General features: G+C 41.0%; 1 protein-coding gene across 3 annotated transcripts in view; it reads right to left on the bottom strand.

The window, feature by feature from the left end:
• Positions 1-20,800, bottom strand: part of SLC29A1 (solute carrier family 29 member 1 (Augustine blood group)) — a 74,157-nt gene extending 53,357 nt beyond the window's left edge. For 2 of the 3 annotated variants that reach the window (XM_081342179.1, XM_081342182.1), the window contains exon 1: positions 20,276-20,800. The gene's annotated coding sequence lies outside the window, so the exon portion shown is untranslated. Of the gene's footprint in view, positions 1-2,777; positions 3,194-20,275 lie in introns of those variants that run through there. The other variant, XM_081342180.1, reaches the window with a different exon arrangement.
• Between the last annotated feature and the right edge of the window lie 2,019 nt (positions 20,801-22,819).

Below are 22,819 nucleotides of genomic sequence, written 5' to 3'. Positions count from 1 at the left end.
GGGGAAAGCAGTACTAATGTATTTTTTTCATTTGTACCCTTCCCTTTCTTCAATAATGATAAAAAAGAAATACCTTAAAAATTCCAATTTTTAATAGCACATCATTGATATTAAACATTTTCTGAAAATTGTTTCCAATGAAAAGGGACCCTGCTACTGAGTTAAATCTATTATTATTTACACTGGGGCACAGCTTTATTATATTTGGAGAAGGCCCCAAATTCAATACCCATCATTTGATTTCTTGCAGAGTTAGGAAGCATTTAGACTTTATATAATTTTTTTATGCTGCCTATCAAAATTCATACCATAATTCTGGAGGAAGCAGTTCTGGCAGATTTGTATGTGCATTGATAGATGGAACCAAGTTGTATTTAAAATGATAAAGGATTATTACTGATAACTAGATTAAATCGATTTCTGTTGAACAGTACAAGATCTGTCAATATTTCCATATACATTCAATAACTAAACATTATTCTGTTTCCCCTAAAAATATAATTTACTTCTTTCTAATTTTCATCTATTATTTAACTTTTTATTTACTGCCAAGAGTTCTAGGTTGGAATTCTGGGAGCCGTAGCTTCAACATATTTTGAAGATATCAAGTTTAACAAAGTAGGGATTTTCAAACATTTTCCTGTCATAGAACCCATTTGTTAAAAAAATAATTTCCCAAAATCTCTAGTCAAGTGCAAAGCTATAGTGATAGAAAGTTGGCTGCCTTCAAGTACCGTAACACTTTATTCCTGCCATAGTATCTCATAGAACTTCATCAAATTCTTGCAGAATTCTAGGATTAAAGGATTACTTAGAAAAACCCAGGATTGGAGACTTTTTATTCATAATTTTAATGCATGTACCCCTATACACATAGGAATCCCCACTAAGTATGCAAAACCATCGATCTATTTTTGCACAGCTCTGTGAGCTTCTACAATACAGGCAGTCTTCAATTTACGACCATAGTTGAGCCCAAAAATTCTGTTGCTAAGCGAAACATTTGTTAAGTGAACTTCCCATTTTACAATCTTTCTTGCCACAGTTGTTAAGTGAATCACCACAGTTGTTAAGTTAGTGACACAGCTGTTTAGTGAATCTGGCTTCCCCATTGACTTTGCTTGTCAGAAGATTGCAAAAGTGGTCACTGCAACCTTCATAAATATGAGTCAGTTGCCAATCATCTGAATTTTGATCACATGACCATGGGGATGCTACAACAGTTGTAAGTGTGGGAAACAGTCATTAGCACTTTTTTCAGAGCTGTTGTTACTTTGAATGGTCACTAAATGAACTGTTGTAATTTGAGGACTGCCATCTTCTAAATTCACAATTAAATAGAAAAAGTAAAAGGATTTTCAACAAAATGCAGTAAAAAAATATTGTTGCTTGAATTTTTGGCATTTAGCTATGTCCTTTTCCAGGGTGCCCTACAATATTCCATTTTTTCTTCTCAATTTTCCATGCATTTCCCACCTGCAACTTTACAATATGGGACTCCCCCTCCCGTATTACTTTGTACTTTTATGAAAGTTGGGGTTCCTTCAAGTCTGATTTAGAGCATGAATCATGTGATTTTGCATTGCTCAATAGTGACTAAATTTATTATTAGGATATTGATGTTACCGACCCAGCCTTAGCTTAGATTACAGGATGCCCTGGATCCACACCAAACTGTATTACAACTAGCAGTAGCTCACCCGATTTCCCTAGCCCTACCTGGAGATGCCAAGGACTGAACCTGGACACCTCTTGCACACAGAACAAGCATCCTGTTCATTGAGCTCTTCCCCTATGCTTTTCTCAGGAACTCATTCACACATTTCTGCTACTGTCGTCAAAGGCAGAGAAATCAATATGTGCTATGTGTGAACTGGATTTTTTTAAAAAAGCGCTAACTAGGCATTCCTTGTCTAGCCCAAAACGGGTGATCTGCAAGGTTACAGATATTACACGGCACTTTCCCGCCCAACCACCTTGAATATTTTTTTTAATCACGCTTCATTTAAGAGACGTTGTTCAAAGACAGCTAAAGTTCCGACAGCATCAATAAGTGTGTTTTTGTGTGTGTTTGTGTGTGTGGGTGGGTGGGGGAATCAGAAAAGTTGGCCTGCGAACACCCCTTCCACCACGTCCGAAGCGCCTCTTCTTCCTTCCCGCCAATTTCAACGCTGCTGCTCGAAGTGGTTCCTTTCCGCGGAAAAGGAAGCCGGCGGCTCTTCGGCACATTTTCGGGGGGGGGGGGAAATTCTCGGCATTCAGCAGCCGTAAATTACTCAGCCGCCGACGCAGAGAATTAAACGCTCCGTCTCAAGTTAGGAGAGGAGATGGAGAGGAACCTCGTGGCGGCGGCGGGGCGCTATTCTTAGGGCAGCGTTTCCCAACCTTAGGAACTTGAAGATGCGTGGACTTCAACTCCCAGAATTCCCCAGCCAGCATAGCTGGCTGGGGAATTCTGGGAGTTGAAGTCCACGCATCTTCAAGTTCCTAAGGTTGGGAAACGCTGTCTTAGGGGTTGGGAGCGAGCCTGCCGGGAAGCCGATCCTACCCACTGCCGGGCCAGAAGCCCGAGAAGCGACAGGTGCCGGCAAGCCCGCGGGCGCCCATTCTGCCGCCTCTCCCCCGCCCTCCGGCCGCTCCTTTGGGCCATGAATGGGAAAGCATTTCTGGACGTCGAGGGAACGACCTGCCGCCCTGCGCTGGAAGGTCTTCCCTCTTCCCGAAAGCACCTGCAAGTGGAAAGCAGTAAAGAGCGGGAACCCAAAGTTTCTACCTACCCGGCAGCTCCAATGCGATCGCGGCTGCCCTTTTCTCAGCTTAGCGGCCTCCTCGTGTCTTTCAAATAGAACGGGGCGGGGCCGCTCGAGGCAACCCCGCCCGCAGAGAGACCCTCCCACTGCGCGCCCGCCCGCCTTCCCGCCGCCAGACATCACGGGTGGTGAGGCAGGAAGGTGGTGAGCGGATACTGAAGAAGCCGAGAGCCGCCGGCAAGCCAGAACAGAGATGAATGGAGACGACTATTTTGTTCCGGACGCGCTCCCGGTTCAGCTGCTCCGGGGTTAACGCCGTTTTTTTAAGGGACTCCGACCCAAACTAAAGGATGCGTTTCTACCGCAGAGAAGTTGGTTTGCTTTGTGCAAGCCTTTCCTTTCGTGGAGCCCTCCCCCCCCCGTTCTTGATCATCTCGGGCTGCGATTATCAACGTATCAGGCCTGAGCCAAAAGCAGTTGGCCAGACTGGCATTGAGGATCGAGAGAAAATGCTCTGGCTGCCTTTTCCCCTGCCTCACGGGCTGAATTTACTAAATTGGCCAAAGGTATTTGAGCTCAGTGGGTTAGGACGCTGAGCTTGTCGATCAGAAGGTCGGCAGTTTGGCGGGTCGAATCCCGAGTGCCGCGTAACAGAGTGAGCGTCTGTTACTCGTCCCAGCTTCTGCCAACCTAGCAGTTCGAAAGCACGTAAAAATGCAAGTAGAAAAATAGGGACCACTCCGGTGGGAAGGTAACAGCGTTCCGTGCGCCTTTGGCGTCTAGTCATGCTGGCCACATGACCACAGAGACGTCCTTGGACAAGCGCTGGCTCTTCGGCTTTGAAATGGAGATGAGCACCGGCCCCTAGAGTCAGAATCAACTAGCACGCATGTGCGGGGGAACCTTTACCTTTACTATTTGAGCCTGGTGCCAGGAATTCACTAACTTTGCCAACATACTGATCAATTTGTGCAAGCCTCCCGTGATTGTGGTTAGGGTTTGGGCAAAATGTGAAATACGGGTATAACCACTACTTTCCCATAATTCGGTAAGGTAAATCCTTGATTTATGACCACAATTGAGCCTCAAATTTCTGTTGCTAAGCAAAGCAGTTGTAATGTGGAGTGGGTGCCTCATTTTATAGCCTTTTCTGTCACAGTTGTTAAGTGAACAATTGCAATCGTTCAGTGGATCTGGCTTCCCCCATTGATTTTGCTTATCACAAGCTGGCTGGGAAGGTTACAAAGGGGGAAGGAATCACATGACTCTGGGACAGTGCAACCATGATAAATACGTGCCAGTTGCCAAGTGCCCGAAATCTGATCATATGACTAGGGGGATGTTGCAATGGTCCTGTGAGAACCAGCCATAAGCCACTTTTTTCAGTGCCATTGTAACTTCGAACACTCACTAAACCAGGGGTAGGCAACCTTGGCTCTTTTATGACTCGTGGACTTCAACTCCCAGAATTCCTGAGCTAACTTGGCTCAGGAATTCTGGGAGTTGAAGTCCACAAGTCATAAAAGAGCCAAGGTTGCCTACCCTTGCAGTAAACAAATGCTTGCAAGTCGAGGATTATCTGGTATATACGCACTCATATCAAATAATAGTACCTAACATCATTATAAAATGAATACAATATGCTAATATGTTGCTAATATGCATAGATGTGCCGTGTAATGCCACAAATCAAAACAGTCTTTTGTATTTGCACCCCACCGCTGAACAGGCGTAGGTAAGTCACGGGATTGGAACACCACAATGCATGACTCAACCTGACAGATTTTAATAGATACCTTCATACAGTTGCTAGTATAGATAAGCAAGTATAAAAGTTAATTTCAAACTAATGTTCTAGAACATGATCGCTTAAAAACGAGAGTACTATTAGTGGTTCATTAAAAATGGAAGCAGGTAGAACCTGATCTGTAAGTCTGACTATTGTTGATACCTCCATGATCAACCAACATGCTTAAGGCAAAATAAAAAAAGTTTTGCAACCCACTCTAAATTCCCCAGGAAAACCCAACACAGAGTTTGAGAACCTCTAGCTGGTGTTATGTAATCCGAGGCCTGTATGATTAGTTTACGATTTAAAGTACGGTAGATTATAAATCAAGAACATTGGCTTGAGAAAGCCATGGTCTGTCTATATCAGGGATTTTTTTCTTTCTTTCTGCAAACTGAATTCTGAGAATTGAAGAGTCTCCATGAAAGATTAATGGCCAATAACAACTTCACACAAATGCAGTCAATATTTATCACTAGAGTTCTTATTCTTGAACACAGATTCTGGGAGGGTTTTTTTTAAGAACAGGATCTGAAGCCTGAAAACGTTTGAAAATGAGTCTAGATGTTCATGAATTCAGCCCCTGTGAAGCCCACTGTAGGAGTGTGCAGTATAAAAATGTGAAAATTAAAAGTGCTCTAACATGCAGCTAAGACCAAATCTGCAACCTAATTTGTGCCCCAAACCTAAATTTGTTTTCTTGGAAGTTAAGCCTATTCATTTGGGTGCACTGTAAGTCGTCTTAACAGACATACATAATCTGGAATGGGAAGACTATCTTTTCCATCACTTCAATACACCAATGCCCTTTTTATCTTTGTGACTGACACTGAGCCTACTTTGACTACTCCTTCTTCCTGGCATGAATTTTACTCCTGTTGGTAGCTAGGCCCACCCAATGTCTCGGTCCCTCATGCTCTCCCTTCTCAAAGTTCTCCATATTTGGCTACCCTTCAGGCTACTTGAGGAATGGCTTCCGCTCTCTCAGGAGCCTAGACAGCAAAATGGGTCACCATGATTTCCTACTTAACATAGAGATGGATCTGAATCTTAAGCAGACTACAGAGTCTTTTCCTATATACAAAAGCCTTTTCCTTGTTTTCATCTTGGTAAACCACACACTCTGCATAATGTGCTTGTTAAACAAGCAAGGGGAGAGGCCAGGATATATTTACTTTTCGAGATTTGCAGAGTATTAACAGTATCTTCACAGAGTCACTGAAACACTATTTGCCTTCTGTTTTTCTTTTCTCACTGTTTCTCCAGTGCCAAACTATGGCTGTATGTGATGGCACCGAGCCCTAGCTTCAGAACCAGAATTCTTAGGGTTTAGCCCTGCAACTAACGAAGAGTTCACTGTCTATGTGCAAAGTGTTATATCTTCACTACTATAAAGAAGATGGATTTTCAGGAAAATCTTTAAAAGTGGGATGCAAAAGCTAACCACTTCTCTAAAAAGCAAGGCTCAGTCAGAACGTGCTAACATAACACATCCACTACAGTGTATTCTTGCTTGATTACTATAATTAGTTAATATGGGATGCCTAATTTCTCACAAACCCATACTACAAGTTGGTGATTCTAACATTATCTGACAAGCCCACAACAGAAGAAATGAAACTATAATTTTATTCTATAGTCTTCACGAGCGTTCCAGGTGAAGAGGAATACAGAAAAAAAAGCTAAACAGAATCAGGAGTATAGTTAATTTTAGATTCAGGTGTGCATTTGTATATTTATGTTGCCATATATACTGTGACATAAATATATGTCACCAAATGAATGAAATTAGGTCTGCTGTTTTTGAAGAGCTCATCTGCTCGTTCATTCTTTATCTTGGTGGCCATGAATTTCTATTCCAACATCTTATTCTGTTGGCTTCTCTTAACAATGTTTCTACTGAATCTCTTAGATGCTCCATACAAGAGTTATTCTTTAAGCAGAAACTATGCTATGGCCCAAAGAAACGTCAGACCAAATTGTTCCAAGTCACAGAACAAACAGCTTCTAAACTACACCAATGTTCAGGATTAACTAACATAATAAATGTAGTTACTAATACTAGCAAATATGTTAAGGAACTACAAAGTCCTCCTTTGTTATTACCTATGGAAGTGCTCTTTAGATTTCAGGTTACATCAGTCAGCTGTGGGCATACTTAAATTTGTCTAAACATTTGCCCAAAAAATTACTTTTGCCATGTTGTTTGATAGTTTAATATTAATATTTTGAGGATAAATGTTATTATCTCATTTGCAAAATCCACAAAAGCTTCCAATTAAAGGAAATAATTGTCAAATTCTTGACATTCATTCATTACTGCCAAATTAATCAGTGATAGAAATAGCTTTCCGTTTTATAAAATATTTTAAAAATTGGGCTGTTTCTAAGGGGTAGCAAAGTAATATTTTTGCAATATATTTATTGATATCCAACTGGGGGGGGATAATAGGTGTACATGTGTTTGTGGTTTTTTAATTTACTTTTTAAATGCTTTGTTCCTGTGGAATTTTTTTTCTTGGAGCTTTGTATTTTAACTTTTTTTGAATAAAATAAATATTGAGAAAAAATGATATAGGTACTGTGGATCCCTCCCTCTCCTGAAACATTTAATTCATACTAATAATGAAAAAGAAAGAGTATTGAACAAACTGACCAACTCAGCCTAGTGTTGCAGGAAAACCTGGTACAAGAATCTGGAACTAAGGTTTGCACTCAACTTATAATCTGGTCACTTAGTGGCAGTTCAAAGTTACAGTGGACCCACAAAAGGTACTTAATGACACATTCGTGAAGTTATGATGGCTGCACAAACACACCCCTGCAGTCACACAATTGCAATTTGGGCACTTAGTAACTGGCTCGCTTTTATGGCCATTTGCAACATCCTGAGATTTACGATGTTTTTTTTTTTTTGGTCAGTTTTCAGCTTTTATTTCTGGTTTCCAGGGGGGGAAAAATACCCATTAGGTAAAACTGATTTGCTTAATGATCATGGCATTTGTTTAACAGCTATCCCCCACGCACAAAATTCGGAAAATCGGGTCACATGATCCTCGACTTACAACCACAGTGACTTTTGTCTGTAATTCCAGGCTCAATTATATAGCAGTACATCAAGGACTACCTGTCAAGAGCTTCCTTGAGAAACAGCAGTGAAGGTTTTTCTGGAAATAAAAAGAAAATCCAAAGCGCAAGCCAATCACTGAACAGGTATTTCTGCTAATTCTGTATCTTTTAGTGTGACCAGTTTCATGACTCCTTCAGATATCTTGATGAAGGAAGAGGGTGGAGAGAGCACAGATGATGGTGTGAAAGATAGAAGGTCCATTACCAAGGCAATGAACAGATAAACGTAGTTTAGGTCCATACAAAGAAAGAGAAAGAAAACCACCTAAGAGAGACGCCTCCTTAATTCACATGAAGATAAAAGAGGAAGGAGGAGAAGCACATTGAGTCTTGCAAGTTTCTCTTACCTATACCCATTCTAATTAGTTTTAGGCTACACAGTGTCAGTTTCTTGATCTGGTTTATCTTGTAGGGCTGAGAGAGGGAAAATCAAATGATGGTAGCACAGCCTTTGCAGACAATCCCCTGCTTCTAAAAAACATTAGTTTTTAGCATGGAATCCAGATTGGAACCAGTCCCCTCCAACTCCTCATGCCTTGAAACTCAAATCTCTGACTCGTGAAAGTATTGCTGCTCCTTGGCAGAGGACCAATGAATAGAATGATATGGCGCTCAAGACTTTATTTCTTGACTCTTTGGGAACACTGGGCAAAATGATTATGAAAACCTATCTAGAAGTCTGCCTTAGTTATCAATCAAATAACCTTCACTTGTGTCTTGATTATGCTCCATGCCTAGTCACTACTCATAGCCCTGAGCTATTCTATTGCTACTAGACTCCTGCTGAGGTATCTCATGTCATTGATCCTGCCTTGCTAGATTACATTACCTCTTGCATATCTTACCTAGTATGATGATGATAAAACCATCACTTAACATTTGATTTGGCAGGAGACAGGATGTATGTATACATATATGCTACCTTATTGCTGCTTTAAGGAAACCAAGCCAGAAAAAGAGGCTTTGAGTCTATATATATAGAGAGAAATTCTAGCACTTTTATTTTAAGAAGTCTCTTCGGAGCCAAGTCATTCAGAGAAGAAAAAGATTATTAATAAAAACCTAAATAAGCAATTCTATCAACATCTTCTGGATGACATCTGTGTGCCTCACTAAGCCATCTGTAGGAACTCTGTACGGCATGTTTTGCAAACCTTCCACAGTGATTAAGCCAAGATCCAGCCACACTTCTTGGGGAAATCAGAATACTTCATTTTACCCAAATGTGTAAGTTTTCTTCAGCTGTAAATCAACTTTAATAAAATCTGTTGATCTGAAAAGGTGCCACCTGACTCCTCCTGCTAACACTTAACTACATCTCTTCTCCCAAAGTCCAGAAGGCTCTCGCTGCTTGCCACCTTCCTGTGTCAGAGGGTGGTAATGTCTAGAAAAGAACCTCTGAAAGTGAAGTATGCAGGTGGCTTTGTGTGGGAATAAGCAGCTCTTCAGATGTCCCAAACCATGTGTGTGCCAGGAATGAAGAGGAAGCTAAAGATGAAAAGTTATGCTTGCTTGACAGAATGAGGGAAGACAGAAGAACAAAGGCTGAGGTTTGTGATGCCAACGTAACCTGTTTCAGAGGAAGAAAAAAAGCATTCCAGAGGTGGAATGGCAGGTTTTTTTCTGCTTGTGAGCCCCAGGAGTTAAGCTTGGTGGCACAGTGATAATAAGAACAAGGAACCCTTCTTCCTAAGCTTTTAGTAATGCCAGCACAAAGCAATAAACAATCTCGGAAAGGAAAACTACAAAGAGGAAGGATCAAAAAGTTGAAGAGAAAGGCTGACTTCTCCCAAATTTCAGAGTCCTTAATTTTAATAATAATAATAATAATATAAAGTTGGAAGGGACCTTGGAGGTCATCTAGTCCAACCCCTTGCTCAGGCAGGAAACCCTATACCATTTCAGGCAAATGGCTGTCCAGTCTCTTCTTAAAAACCTCCAGTGTTGGAGCATTCACCACCTCTGGAGGCAGGTTTGTTCCACTGGTTAATTGTTCTAACTGTCAGGAAGTTTCTCCTTAGTTCTAGGTTGCTTCTCTCCTTGACTAGTTTCCATCCATTGCTTCTTGTCCTGCTTTCAGGTGCTTTGGAGAATAGCTTGAATCCCTCTTCTTTGTGGTAGCCCCTGAGATATTGGAACACTGCTATCATGTCACCCCTCACCCCTCTATTTGTTAAACTACACATACCCAATTCCAGCAACCGTTCCCTATATGTTTTAGCCTCCAGCCCCCTAATCATCTTGGTTGCTCTTCTCTGTACCCTTTCTAGAGTCTCGACATCTTTTTTACATCGTGGTGACCAAAACTGGATGCAGTATTCCAGGTGTGGCCTTACCAAAGCATTGTAAAGTGGTATTAGTACTTCACTTGATCTTGATTCTATCCCTCTGTTAATGCGGCCTAGCACTGTGTTGGCTTTTTTGGCAGCTGCAGCACACTGCTGGCTCATATTGAAGTGATTGTCTACTAAGACTCCGAGATCCCTCTCGCAGTTACTACTATTGAGCAAGGTACCACCTATACTATACCTATGCATTTGATTTTTCCTGCCTAAATGTAGAACCTTACTTTTTTCACCATTGAATTTCATTTTGTTAGATAGTGCCCAGTGTTCGAGTCTGTCCAGATCCTCCTGTATTTTAAGCCTGTCTTCTGGAGTATTGGCTATTCCTGCCAGCTTGGTGTCGTCTGCAAATTTGATGAGTTCCCCATCTATCCCCTCATCCAAATCATTAATGAAGATATTGAAGAGCACTGGGCCCAGAACAGAGCCCTGGGGCACCCCACTACACACACTAATCTTGGGGAGGTGTCTTTTCTTTTTCCTAAAACATAACATGTAAACTGGGGTCCTGAGGATGTAGCAAAGTACATTTTCCAGCAAATCCACCCCCCCCACAATATTCTTAAGTGCAGAGATGAGTGCAATGTGTAAAAAAAAAGCAGCTTTACTGTGAAGTTTCAGGGCAGCCTCTAACCTTAATGGGGCCTTTAATGATTTGTGTCATGTTAATGTTTGCTAATGTGTTGATGGTGTGGAGGCTTTCAATCCATAGAAACTTTAGCTGGCTAATCAGTGAGTTCATCTTAATGGCATTAGGAAGTAGGCAAGTAGGATTTGTTTATTTTGCAGTGGTTAAACCAACTGTGGACAAACTGAGACCTTTTCTGAGCTGAAACACAGCTTTTTTTTATCTCATCTGTCCTTGTAGAACTTTGCTTAATTGACTGTTTCAAATAAAGTAAAATAAAATAAATATACCGGGAGATACATGTAAAATACTTATCTTAAAGTACCAACAAAATGAGTTCTTTGGTAAATATTTAAAAACACCTCCACTTAGTTGCAGGAATCCACAAATCTCCTAAGAGCAGAATCTCTCCACCAAATACACAAGAAACAGGAGGCAAAGAGTGACTGGCTTTAACATAATAGCATTACCATAATCTGTTTGTAGCTATTTCAACATATAAACTCAGTTAAATATTACTGCTAATAGATCAATCTAAAATGGCACAATAGAGACTGTCAATAGCTGTTTGAAGTTTTGGTTTCTAGCCTTAACCAAAGAGATTTATGACCAAACACATGTAAAGCAATGCTTTACCACAAAGCAATACCTACATTTTTATCCAGTTTAAGAATCTAGAAGGAAATAGAGATTTATTTGTTATGGTCCAATCAACAGAGGCTTGCGTGTGTATGATTGAGTGATAGCAGCTATTAAGAGCCTGAGGAATACATATTTGGATAATCTGTTACAGGATTACTATAGTTAAAAAGATCACGGACTGCCTGCTTCTCCAGAATCTAGTCTTTATACTTCCCAGTGTTCCATACTCTAAAACTCAATAGATAACTACCAAAGAAGTGCTGGGTTAAGTGGCTGGCCAGATATGGATAACGGTAGTCTCTGTTTGCGTGGAAGGGTATATTTGGGCTAAATTAAATAAAATGCAAGTTCCTAGGGTGCTAGTAAGAAAATTAATAAAATCATGCAAGTTATTGAAGTAAGTACCAAAGCAACATGCTCTCCTAAAAAATAAATAAATAAAACTACATTCCTGGACAACAGCTAATTAGGTGTGAGAGAATGAATGTTCAATCCCTAGAGAAATCAACCACTGGAAAAAAAGGCATAAAGAAATAATTAAACAGCAATTCCAAACATATTCACCTTGTGGTAATTATTTAAAAATCTCAAGACTTGATTCCAGTCAAGATAGGCGTACATGAATTCAATATGTGCGTCATATCAAATCCAATCTAAAATCAGCGCTTGCCACCAACAGGAAAATAGTTCATAATAATCATTTTGCTTCACTGAGTAGGCTTCTCTCAATGAGAACCATATCAATCATAAGGGGGGAGAGATCTAAATGAGAGATATTTTTTTCTTCCTGATTGCCCTAATAAGGTCATTATCCTAAAACCAATTTTGAATTAAATTGTACTTAATCCTAATTTTGTATTTTAGAATTCAGTTCAATACCTCTACACTGACCTTAAAATGTACTGCATTAATATAGGCTAACTGAAAAGAGGTTGGTATTAAAAATGAATCCTGCTGCATTGAAAGTTTGAATTATTGTAGTTATACCTACAATGAATGGTTGTATCAAGTTCCCAAGTAATTATGGACAATCCACAGCCCAATCACAAGATGGCGAACAAAGTTTGAAGATGCATGTACAAATATAATGAAGAATGCTTAAAAATGAAATTATACAATGGGGATAATGAGAGCTTAGCAATTAAATTTTGGGTGCTGTTGTGATATCAATGCAATGCAGTATATGGAATGACTGCCCTCTGCTGGAGAAACTTGTGTGGCTTGGAAGGCATCTCGTTCCCATTTCCTGGTTGATAAATGGTAGAGCCGAAACTGACACAGCTGCAGCAGCCCCTAAGCTTTCAAATGCACCAGCATCCAAAGGGGTCATTATGCCCAATTACTTGTGATGGCATGCAAGTGTATGCCCACCATTTGGCCTTCTGCCACCACTCTGAGTTGGTGATATTTTCCACCTAGTAACGTGGCTATCTGGGGGAACTATTAATTGTCCCGGAATTAATAGCATTTGCCCTTCTGCCTCAATAAGCAGAAACAAACTTGTACTGTCTGTAGCTCTGGCTTCAACCCAGCTTTGGGGAAGATTCTCAGCTGTGCACATTCCACACAACTGCACTGCATGGTTCTCTACCTGAGCTAACTAACCTAAACAGGATTTTACAATGGCTCTTTGCTGGAGGTATTATTATTAGGAACCCAATAGCTTTAAGGGTCCAAAATTCTAAATTCCAAAACTTGAACAGCTTTGGTACCCTTAATCTCTTAACTTAGGACAAGTAAACAGTCAGCTTGAGCACCAAGAAGTGGCTTATTTTGCTCTTTTCTTAGAGTAAAAGGGTCCTCACGTCAAGCTACCAGCTTCTCTTCCAAATCTGTACCCATTGTGTACAGTTGCTTGACTCTATGCCATAGTTTTTAAGAAGAGCTTTAGGTGTGGAAAACCACCAGGTTAGCTCATTAGGAAGAATGAAGCAGTTGCCAATGCAGGGGATGTCATAAGCTGGAGACAGGTGCCTGATTTGGTTAATACATTCCTGTTAATACAATGCCTGTGTTTGGTTAATACATTCAGCCTGATTCCTGAATTCACTATTGTGTGAGATTCATGCAAGAAGTTGCTATATCAACTAAGCATATGAGTTTGACATCCAACACAAAAGAACCTAACCCAAATAAAAACTAACCAATCTTCCCATGCTGTGCAAATGCAGCTGCAAAATATTTGACTGACATTGTTGAGCACTGAGAAAACAACAATGAATATGTTCTTCCGTACACATTCTCCTTTCTCAGCTTCTTCCCCTTATTTCCTTATTAACCTATACTCTATATTTTCTTTCTGCTTAATGACTACTTACTGTCCCACATCACTGGCAAATGGTTATTGAGTAACAGCCTCTTTGCCACTGAAATTATCTCCAGATAGGATGCAGAACACCCAAGCGGAGTCAATACCTATGGCATAAAAACAATTCATTGTATAAGAGCACCGGGAGCCAAAAAATCAGCAGTCTGACACATACTATAAAGAATGTTTGTGCATTACTATTTTGTTGACCAAGATCGTGTTCCAACAGGTTGTCATTAAAATAATCCAGAAACCAATCTGATATGATAATGCTTCCATCCGTGACATGTGCATTGATATCCATGTAAAACTAGAACAAGATTGCATAACACTAGTAATCAAATACATGCTGTTCGAACATCCATTTTTATGGCTATTTCCCATAATGTTATAGAAAAATAACATCTACTAAAAGGGGTTGGGTTCTTATATATGGAGTCAGCAGTAGTTTTCCCAATTTGTAATAGTCAAGCAAACACTTGCATGATTAATGAAAGACCTTTATGCTGTTGCCACCAAACTCAAGAGTTCAGAGATGCCATGCAAGAAAATAGAGCATCCTGTGAGAAAAGCAGCCAAAGAGAGAGAGAGAGAAACAAAGACATAAATTATATTTTTCAATTCAGTAATAAAATGGGAGTGTTAAAATGGTATTATTTGTTGTGCTGATAGACTTGAAATTTTTTTAATGCTAACAAGATTACAAGTGCCAAGGACAAAACATTAATATCAGAGAAAAGCAAACCAGGTAAAAGTTGTATACAAGAAGTTGTAAAGCAAGGCATTATTACTCTCTCAAAGGGATTTCTGTATTGTAATCCTTGGTCTAGAATCTAGATTAAAAAAAAAACAATGAAGCAATTTATATAAACTATACTCAAGCCCTCCTTTATTCAGAGATACTGAAATGCACCATCTTAGTGAACAAGCTAATTGGATAACCACAGAACTTCTGTGATCATAATTTACAATGCAACAGATCAATATTTAGCAGTTATTTCCAGTCTGATGCTTTTCATATAATTTGGGAACGGCAGTATCATATTTTGCGATTAGATTGGGAAAGACTGTTTTAAGGCATGTCTTCAAATTTGGTATATATATATTTTCCCATTATTCCTAAAAGTCCACCAGAATATTTAAGATAGACGGAAATGCAAATCTCCTATTTGTAGTAAAAGCATTTACTTATGGTTTAATATGCAAAAAAAGTAGAAGGAAGTCTAGTGATTTATGATCAGCCACACAAAATGGCAACCTTCTCTAGCCTGTGTTGTTTTGTGAAATAAATGACTTATTTCCTGTGGCTTGGTAAGATCAGGGCCAATTTGAAATGTTGTTCTGTTGCTGTGTCCTCTTCATCAGTGAAAGCAACTCTGACCCAACACTTGGTTTCAATACTGGTATGACCAGTTCCCATGTTAATGCTGGAAGCCTCCACAGCCTGGTATAAGAAAAGATGCAGCTTTCCTGCCTGGCTTATAGAGTTCCTGTAAGTATAGAAATGCAACAAATTGAACCAGTGACTACCTAGCAGAAATGTACCTTGTCTGCTGTATGCCACAGGAAATAAGTCTTTTGGAAATCGTCTGGATTTTGGGGCCATTTTCATCACATCCTCATCATATTCTGTAATCTAGACTTGATTAGCTCTTTCAGGGACTAGTTGCAAATTGGTGCCCAACATAACAATGATGGGAAAAGAACATATTTCCCACCCAGAAATTCCATTTGGTTTCACCTTATCCTATTAAAGGGCATTCTGATATAAACTATACTACCTTTACAATGCACAGTATTTCCAAAAAGGGCTCTGAAGAGTAACTCAATTTCACAGCTCAAGCTACCCCAAAAAATAAAAATAAAAAATCACTGATGCTAAATTGAAGTACTTTTCTTGACCTCATATAGCCAAGCCAAAAGTTCAAAATATTTGGGGGAGTAGAAATGTTTTGTACCACTGATGTCTCTAGAGTAAAATCTTAAAGCATTCAGGGTGTGTTTAACTGCTTAGATCTTAGAAACTAATTCAGAACGGCCAAAGTACAGATGAATTACCGTAACTGGCAGGAGTCTGATAGGGAAGGAATGATCAGGGCGAGGGCAGCAGGCTTGACCAGAGTCTTAACAAAAGAAAGACCACCTAATTATTAGAAGGCACCAGGCAATCTGATCATCAGAAAATTCAGCCATGTCACCTTTCTGTTGACTGGCTTGCCAGACTGGTAGAGATCCTAGAATTCCTCTATCTACACCCCAGTTAACTGCAACAATGAAACAGGCACATTCTTCCATTTCCCCTTGGTAGCAGGCTACCTTGTGCTATCTTGTGTAGGAAAGCAAAGAGAACAACTTCTTTCCTGAAGTGGTGCCTCAAGAGATTTGCATTCTGAACAGGATTCTTTGCAATCTAAATCTTAGTCCAAAGTTGGGCTCTGGAAATCTATCCTCCATTTCCCCAAAGATAAAGGTCTGCGATCGTTCTGTTACTAAAAAAGAGAAAATGTACATAGATGAAACTGGGATCCGTGTTGATGATTGGAGAAATGATGCTTAGTTGTTGAAAGAAAGTTTGTCTCTTCATCTTGATTTCCAAGTTTCATCTTGGACCAGTAGGCTTTCATAGCTAGATGACAGAACACAGTCCTTGACAAATCACTATTCACAATTCTAGTGATAGGGGAATACAGGTTTACAATCTGGGTAAAAGTCACTACAGCATTCATGGAATGGTAGTAGCAAGATTCAGAAACCAGTCTGGACAGTTGCATAAATAATCTTTCCTTGTGGCATTGCTTAAGCTGAAGTCAAGACTGGGGTATCATATGAAAATGCAAAATCCCTTGCAATAATTACATCAAGAAGTAGCATAATGCAGATTCCATTCTGATAATAATCAGCTCAGATCCTATTTAGGATTCCATTTCTTGATGAAAATTCTTTCTGGAAAAGTAAAGTTGCCTGCCTTAAATGACAGACCTTGAAAATATTTAGGGGGAACAAATGGTTCATCCTTCAGATTTACTGTTGTATAGTTTTACTGCCACAATGAATGTTCTTTGGATGTTATATCACAGGTGAATTTTGTTTCTCTGACTTCTTCAATTAGTGTAATACCTTGTCACTATCATCATTCTCCCCATTCATTGCTATCTTCTATATAACTTTGGGGTCAGCCTCATTCATGCTTACCATGGACAGCTACCAAAATAAACAAGTTTGATTCTTCGGAATTTGGCCGGATGACCAGTGGCTGCAATTTCCTTGCTTTTATTTGACCATCTTCTACCAAAGCTAGTAGTGGGGTTTATAAAAGCAGCAACAAAATCCTGAGATTTTGGGGGAAATAATTCAGATGTGGCCCTATAGTCATATTTGCATAGAAAAGTATGGCAATGAACACTTTAAATAATTAGTTAATTTAAAAAGGAGAGAAAGCCTTTGGCAAAAGCATCAGGTAGGTTATGCTGATACTTGCTGTCAATTAAGAATAAAATATAAATGCAACAACTGTAAATAGTTATTGGAGAGATATCATGAAATTCCTTTACTTGACTTTATTTGTCCTCAAATCTATGCATTTTGGAATGAAGTCTGTTACATGTGAGCATGTCATGTACAACCCCAGACATATTCTGCTTAACATATTTAGTTGCCAGCATACACAAATACCTTTGGAGGAGAGTTAATCACAGTAAAGCAAAAACTGTAATCTTAATTGCACCTCGAGATTAAGTTCTTCTGAACTCAGTGACAGTTTACTTATAAACAAGTATGCATACAATTATGTTCTAATGGCCCCTTTAAAAAAATGTTTGGCTCTGTCTTTTCCAAACAATGCCCTCAAGAGGGATTGGAGGAACAATTGCAGAAACATGCCTTGTCTCTTTTTTTAACTTGATATTTGGGGACAATAAGATGATGATACATATTATCCACTATGCTAGGATGTTAGAATGACCAATTATCTAAAGCCAAGGGCAAAAGGTGACCCTCCTGTCTTTGGATTCCAATTTCTCACAATCTCAACCAGTGTAGTCAATGATTAGGAAGCAAAGGAACTACAGTCCCAAAACATTAAAATTCTTTATTCTTTATTTTGTTCACCATAGTAGAAAAAAGATGTTGAGACTTTGGAAAAAATTCAGAGAAAAGCAACTAAGATGACCAAAGGCCTGGAGACTAATACAGGAATTTTCTCCTTAATTCCAGGTTGCTTCTCTCTTTGATCAGTTTCCAACCATTGTTTCTTGTCCTGCCCTCTGTTGTTTTGGAGAATAATTTGACCCCCTCTTCTTTGTGGCAGCCTCTCAAATACTGGAATACTGCTATCATGTCACCCCTATTTCTTCTTTTCTTTAGACTAGCCCAGGGGTAGGCAACCTCGGCTCTTTTATGACTTGTGGACTTCAACTCCCAGAATTCCTGAGCCAGCCATGCTGAGAGGAAAGGGAGTTTCCAAGCTGAGCCATACTGGCTCAGGAATTCTGGGAGTTGAAGTCCACGAGTCATAAAAGAGCCAAGGTTGCCTACCCCTGGACTAGCCAAACCCAGGTCCTGCAGCCATTCTTCATATGTTTTAGTCTCCAGGTGAAGAGGATGCCTTTCAACATAAGTCAGATTTAAAGAGCATTCTGCCACACTCACATTTTCTAAAATATATACTTATTTGTACCATAAGCAATCTTCCAGCTTCTCTCCCAGTCTCTGGTTTCCTCCCCTGAATAGACAAACGCAGTATGCTCTCACCTCTAGATGGTTATTTACCACCACTGACCTTCCAATCCAAACCGTTTTGAATTTGGAGGGGGGCTGTTCCGGAAGCAATGAAAGGAAATGAGTCTTTGTTGTGTACTTCACAAGACTGCGACCTTGAGAAACTGGAATCAGATATTCTGGTCTGGGTAGTAAACACCAAGGACAACACAAACCAGGGTTCCTGTCCTTGCTTGACCTGACATTTAAACACATTCTAATCTTGTTTTGACTCAGCAAAAAGATTCATTCAAAACACAGGTTGGAGAAAAACACACCTAGACTTTACATGCAAAGGTCCATTTCTTTAGTCAACATTAAAATGTTTGATCAGGCTGACTTATCAACAGTTCCTTTGCACCTTACTCTAGAATGGTTATGGGCTCCCTATCAGAAACATGCTACACCTAGCAATGTAATTCTCTCATTTTCTGGCATCCTGCACTGTCCAGAGCAGCATGTCAATCTGTCAGAGTTGGACAGCATACAAGTTGAAAAAAAACATCACCACTATCAACTGGTATTCAGAGTGCTGTATACAAAGCCAAGCATGGGAGTGGGAATTTTGCTATATTTTCTTGCTAAGGGTCAAGAACAAATCAAAAGTGCTCCTCCTGGCCTTTCCAACTTGGTTTCTTTCCAAACTTCCATCTTCCTCACACAGCCTGGACATTATTATTACCAAGAACTATAAGACCCAACAAGACATCCTCCTAGGATTTGACTATTAGCAAGTAGCAAAGGTCCAAAGCACACACGCAGATACCTTTCTCACTACAGGAATGGCTGGGGAATCCAAGATGACTGCCAGGCTGCGTTCACATTTATCTGCTAATCCCTAAACCTAGGTTACACCAAACAAATACACTACATTACAGACTAGCTTGTAATTCCAATGCAGGTAGTGCTCGACTTTAGGACCTCAACTGAGCCTGAAATTTCTGTTGCTGAGTGAGTTTTGCCCCATTTTATAACTTTTCTTTCCAGAGTTGTTACCTGAATCACTGCAATTGTTAAAATTAGTAACAGGGTTGTTAAGTAAGTCTGGCTTCCCCTTTGACTTTGCTTGCGAGGTCGCAAAAGGTGATCACATGACACCCCCCCAGGCCACTCCAACCGTCCTAAATATGAACCAGTTGCCAAGCATCTGCATTTTGATCGCGTGACCGTGGGGATGCTGCAAGGGTTGCAACTGTGAAAAAACCGGCCATAAGTCATTTTTTTCAGTAGCGTTCTAACGTCGGTCACTAAACGAACTGCTGCAAGTCGAGGACTACTTGTATACCAACAGACCACAGCTGAATTTCCCCACATCCAATGAACCCAGACGAACCAAGGGCGCAGGCGCAGCGAGAGGCCACCAGCTGCAGGCTTCTGACTTAAGGCGCTCTGCCTCTGGGCTCTTATGCCGAAGCACGTGTAGCGCACTCGGGCCCGACTCTTGCGGCAGATGACTTTCCAGAGCAGGGGTCTTCAAACTTGGCCCTTTTATGACTTGTGGACTTCAATTCCCAGAATTCCTCAGCCAGCAAAGCTGGCTGAGGAATTCTGGGAGTTGAAGTCCACAAGTCATAAAAGGGCCAAGTTTGAAGACCCCTGTTCCAGAGGAACAACGTGTACTAAATGCAAATTGCTAGCAGGAAGGCCACGCCCCGGGAAGTAAGCTCCACCTCGAAACTGGCCCTCACTTCGGGCGAATGAGAGCCACTGCCGGTCGGTGGAAACGTGGCCGCCTCCTCCAGCCGCCCCTGCCATCAGAACGGAATCGAGCCCATCCGGGGGAGGCGGAAGGATAAGGCTTTAAAGAGGTCCCGAAGCGGCGAGCTTCCTCGCCTTTCGCTCCCTCCCCTCCCCCGAAGAAAGAAAGAAACGCGATAGTCGAGACTCGCCCTTTCTGAGCCCGGAAGCAGGGGGTGTGCGCTTCCTTACATGTTAATGTGGCTGCAGGGCTTCCTCTCTCTCGCTGAGCCCCGGCCTTTCCTCGGCTCGCAACTCGCTGCTCGCTTTTTGCTTCGCCGCTCTCTTCCAGGCCCCCAAAAGACTCCCGGCTGCCCGCTAGGGACTAGTAGCGGCTGAGGGCGATCACCAGGTCCTAGTGCTCTCTGGAGACTGGCACTCTGAACCATCCTCGGAGGCCGGAGTCAGTGCCAGGACGCCGACTAGAGAGCGCGAGAGTTAAATTTAAATAAATAAATAAATAAATAAATAAATAAATAAATAAATAAATAAATAAATAAATAAATAAATAAATAAAACCTTTATTGTCAAAGTACAACATGTGTACATTGAGATTAGCTGAGCCTCCCCCCCCCCGCTCTCTCCCCCCCAACACACAGTGACAACAAACCCACCATCCTACCACACCATGTGAACCAACTACACCACACACCGGCCTCCCAAGTCAATTCTGCATAAGTTCCTGAGCAACTGCAGGTTGCCTTTCCATCCAACTCTTCCCCCCCCCCACACACACACACACAACATCCCGTCTTCTTAGCTTCCTATTTGAAACCAGGAGTGAGGAACCTAAGACCCGGCACGTATTTCGGACGACAGTGCCCACAATTGCTTGCTTGCTGCTTATAGTTGCCCTTTAAAAAAAGACGATTCTTTGTTGTTGTTAGCTGCGAAGTCGTGTCCGACCCATCGCGACCCTATGGACAACATTCCTCCAGGCCTTCCTGTCCTCTACCATCTTCTGGAGTCCATTTAAGCTCACGCCTACTGCTTCAGTGACTCCATCCAGCCACCTCATTCTCTGTCGTCCCCTTCTTCTATTGCCCTCGATCTTTCCCAGCATTAGGCTCTTCTCCAGTGAGTCCTTCCTTCTCATTAGATGGCCAAAATATTTGAGTTTTAGCTTCAGGATCTGGCCTTCTAAAGAGCAGTCAGGATTGATCTCCTCTAGGACTGACCGGTTTGATCGCCTTGCAGTCCAAGGGACTCGCAGGAGTCTTCTCCAGCACCATAGTTCAAAGGCCTCAATTCTTTGGTGCTCAGCCTTTCTTATGGTCCAACTTTCACTGCCATACATTGCAACTGGGAAGACCATAGCCTTGACTATATGCACTTTTGTTGACAGGGTGATGTCTCTGCTGTCTAGATTTGCCATGGCTTTCCTCCCCAGGAGCAAGCGTCTTTTAATTTCTTGGCTACAGTCCCCATCTGCAGTGATCTTGGAGCCCAGGAAAATAAAATCTGTCACTACCTCCATTTCTTCCCCATCTATTTGCCGGGAATTGAGAGGGCCAAATGCCATGATCTTGGTTTTCTTAATGTTAAGTTTCAACCCAGGTTTTGCACTCTCCTTTTTCACCCGCAACAAGAGGCTCTTTAGTTCTTCTTCACTTTCTGCCATTAGAGTGGTATCATCTGCGTATCTTAGGTTGTTGATATTTCTTCCAGCAATCTTAATTCCAACTTTTGATTCATCTAGCCCTGCCTTTCTCATGATGTGCTCTGCATATAAGTTAAATAGGCAGGGCGACAGTATACAGCCTTGCCGGACTCCTTTCCCAATTTTGAACCAATCAGTGGTTCCATGTCCAGTTCTCACTGTTGCTTCTTGACCTGCATATAGGTTTCTCAAGAGACAAATAAGATGGTCTGGTACTCCCATCTCTTTAAGAACTTGCCACAGTTTGTTATGATCCACACAATCAAAGGCTTTAGCATAGTCAATGAAGCAGAAGTAGATGTTTTTCTGGAACTCCCTAGCTTTCTCCATGATCCAGCGTATGTTGGCAATTTGATCTCTAGTTCATTTGCCTCTTCGAAATCCTGCCTGTACTTCTGGTAGTTCTCGATCCACATACTGCTGGAGTCTAGCTTGTAGGATTTTAAGCATGACTTTACTAGCATGAGAAATGAGTGCAATGGTGCGATAGTTTGAACATTCTTTGGCACTGCCTTTCTTTGGAATTGGAATGTAAACTGATCTTTTCCAATCCTGTGGCCACTGTTGAGTTTTCCAAATTTGCTGGCAAATTGAGTGTAGCACTTTTACTGCACTGTCTTTTAAGATTTTGAATAGCTCAGCTGGAATACTGTCACCTCCACTAGCTTTGTTGTTGCTCAGCTTTTCTAAGGCCCACTTCACATTCTAGGATGTCTGGCTCGAGGTCAGTGACCACCTCATTGTGATTATCAGGGACATTAAGCTCATTCTTGTATAGTTCTTCTGTGTAATTTTGCCACCTCTTCTTAATCTCTTCTGCCTCTGTTAGGTCCCTGCCATTTTGGTCCTTTATCATGCCCATTTTTGCATTAAACGTTCCCTTCATCTGTCCAATTTTCTTGAAAAGATCTCTGGTCCTCCCTATTCTATTGTTTTCTTCTATTTCTTTGCACTGTTCATTTAAGAAGGCATTCTTATCTCTTCTAGCTATTCTCTGGAATTCTGCATTCAATTGGGCATATCTATGTTTTTCTCCCTTGCCTTTCACTTCCCTCCTTTCCTTAGCTATTTGCAAA

This window comes from Vipera berus, assembly GCF_964194415.1.
Source record: "Vipera berus genome assembly, chromosome: 1".
NCBI lineage: Eukaryota > Metazoa > Chordata > Lepidosauria > Squamata > Viperidae > Vipera > Vipera berus.
The sequence above is the reverse complement of the archived record's forward strand: the minus strand, read 5'-3'. Positions and strand labels throughout refer to the sequence as shown.